Below are 3148 nucleotides of genomic sequence, written 5' to 3' on the forward strand. Positions count from 1 at the left end.
AGTTTCCAGAGACCCTCGGATTCCCCTGTTAATTAAATCAATTCATTATGCTCAGATCTGATTAGCAGCCCTTCCCCCCTCTTTGAATCAATTATTCAATACACAAACATAATTGCTTGTGCCAGAGGTGTCTAAGTATTAGCTTATTTAACTCCAAGGACACTAATTACCCCTAGGGCAAGGGAACTTTTCTCATTAATTCTGACAAAACACAAAAGCACAGCTAAGGGAAAGTGTGTGCGTGCGTGCCTGCGTGCGTGCGTGCGTGCGTGTGACTGGTCCGCCTGCCAGTCTGAAGGTGCGCGATAGTGAGGGAGAGAGAGAGAGAGAGAGAGAGCGCATGCACGTACGGGTTGTATTGATGCACGTGCGCACGCATGCAGGAGAGAGCATGAGAGAGAGAGGGAGGGAGGGAGAGATAGAGTGAGAGTGATGCAGCTCCATTTGTGCCTGGTACAGTTGGAGTAAACATAAAAAGCTATTCTGTTGTGTTTCTTGAATGTAGGAGTAACATGCACTTGTCCCCGTGCAGCAGTTAATTAGTGTCCAGACACGGTTATCATACAGGCTGCACTTTCAAAAGAGAGACTGCACAACAGATGGGCCGCGTTTTTCTGATTAGTGGGCGAGATAGAGGGTTCAGTTTTGAATTAATATAATTGTTGCCTGTTATTGCCAAGATGAAAGTGTTGCTGTTTCATGGTGGAGCCTTAAATAGCACCACTTTCACTTGCCCTGCGGAGACTGTTAACCAATTAAGGGTGAGATCCAACAAAGATTAGCCATTTAGGAGAGAGTGTTGGGGTATAACTGCAATGGCGCTGGTCCCGTCTGCAGGCCGGCAGGCTGCTGTCTGTGGTGGGAGCCTGCTCAGTCTGTCCTTGCCTTCTGTTTAACATTTTACACCCGAGATTACAAACCTCCTCTATAAGCCCTTAATCATCAGCCTATAATTAAGTAATAGTAATTAATAATTGCACTGATACTCAAACTTCTTCAGATCAAGGGCCTCTGTGTGATCTGCATTGGACCATGCTTTAGTAGGAAGCTCATCTTTGAAATTGTGTGAACGCGATTAAAATATGCAAGTTCAATTAAGTAAAAATGACTAAATCCACACAAAAGTGCATTTATTTTTAGTTGAACCACATTTTTTACAGGCTGCTGCTAATGTGATCACGCAGCTAGAATGGAAGGTGTAAAACTCACTGTACATAGCCCATAGGGGTAATTTCAGTTCTCAGGGCAGCGGGCTGTGGTGAGATTGGGTTGGCCCTGAAATCAATGGGCTGATCCCTCTCTGTCCAGCTTCCTGGCTGACATGCTTGACTTTTCATCTCCACGGTCACATAGATTGATGACTTATGACCGAGAATGTATGTTTGCTGACCTCTAGCAAAGTGAGTGACACATAATTAATCCAATCACACAGAAAACTGGAACAGAAAAGGGGGACAGAATGGTCCAGTATCATCAGGGCTCGCCTTCAAACAGCCATTTGACATTTGAATGTAGAGAGAAAGGAGGGAAAAAGCAATATAAAGACCATTCAGTGAGGGAATAAAAAATGGTGTGTGTGTGTGTGTGAGTGTGTGTGACTGGTGGGTAATAATGGAATGAATGTACAGCAATTACCTCATGACCATTCAAGGTCTACATGTTCAAGAAGTTGCATGTATATTAAAGTTTAGGATCTAATGATGTCAGAGCAGATGAAGTCAAGACCCCGAGTCTCCTGATGTTACAGCGATCATGATGTTAATACATGGGCCGGCTGCACGGCGCCTCTCAATCAAGGCGGTTCTCATCAATATAAATTACCCACGTTACCTCTGTGTAAAGACACAAGTTTCCGCGGCGCGCGGCTCCCGTGGTGTGCTCTTCAGCCCCCGGCCCCGGTGTCTTGGGTGCGGACCCTTCCCCACTCCACATCAACAGCGGGGTCAGCACACACTAGAAACAGGCCCCTGAGTGGGCCTCTCTGATACACAGTTAATTAAAATTCATTTCTGAGCATGCATTACCCATGCCCATCTATTTATGGGCAGCTCTCAAATGCAGCCACTACAAAACAGTGCTCTGTAATTAACCCCACCTAATCAGATAGCTCACTAGTGTTGTGTTCCTATTCGTCCTCAGGCACACAGCCATTGGACGTGGGGTTTCAGAGAGAGGATGAGCCCATTCTATAGTTCAGAATGGCTAAGCAGATTAAAACCTCATATCGAACATGATATTTACAGGCGAGGCTCAGTGGAGAGTGCTCCTTTTATGTGGGATGGGGAGAGGTTTCAGGGCCGGGCTTTTAAAGCCATGTCCCTTAATTGTATTCTGGCTAAGTGGGATGAATGGTGCTTTTTAATCAGACCACTGACAGAGCTCAGTGTTGTAAATGTAAAGAGATGGTGCCTGATAGATAAAAAGCTGAATGATATGCTTTTAGTCCGAGTTTCCCTGCTTCTAGCGATATTTAGATTCATTCTAGCATCAAGCTGACAACCTGTGAACACCAGTGTGATTTCCCCTGCTGTTTGTGCCACTGCAGCAAACACTGGGTATCGGTAAGTAATTGTACAAGATAATTCATAGTGCTATCACCATCTTTGCATTGAGCTTATAGGCCTGTAACTCACAGGCAGCCATTTCCATGAATGTGTTTAATGTTTCTTTCAATGTTGTGAGAGAGAAAATTGTCTACATGAGTGAAGTTTGATCACCAGTGAGACCTCCTTTACTTTGTTACTCCGAGATTCAACGCTCTGCTCCTCCTAGTGGCAGGTCTCGGCCATTTTTTCCCCCCGTTAGGTTTGTACACAAATGGGCTTGATAGCAGTGGATTAAACACATCACAGAATAAATTGCATCCTGTTTTTTCTTCTCATCTTCGTGGAGCTTCTGGGTCAGAGGGGGGTGGGGATTGGGGGGGGAAGCTAGGAATTATTGTTATCTCTTTGTTGTGACCTGACAGACTCGTCATGTAGAAAGTTATACGACGGGTTGAGGCCCTGCTGTTCACATAGTCAATTTGAAGTTCATGACCAATCAAATGCAGACAAGGTGTCATTTGGTGGGTAGGGAAGAGGAGAGAGTGAATCCCTTTCCCAAACAGTTAATCCAACTTTAATCCTAGTCATTAGGAATTAGACAT

This window comes from Platichthys flesus, chromosome 1, assembly GCF_949316205.1.
Source record: "Platichthys flesus chromosome 1, fPlaFle2.1, whole genome shotgun sequence".
Lineage (NCBI taxonomy): Eukaryota > Metazoa > Chordata > Actinopteri > Pleuronectiformes > Pleuronectidae > Platichthys > Platichthys flesus.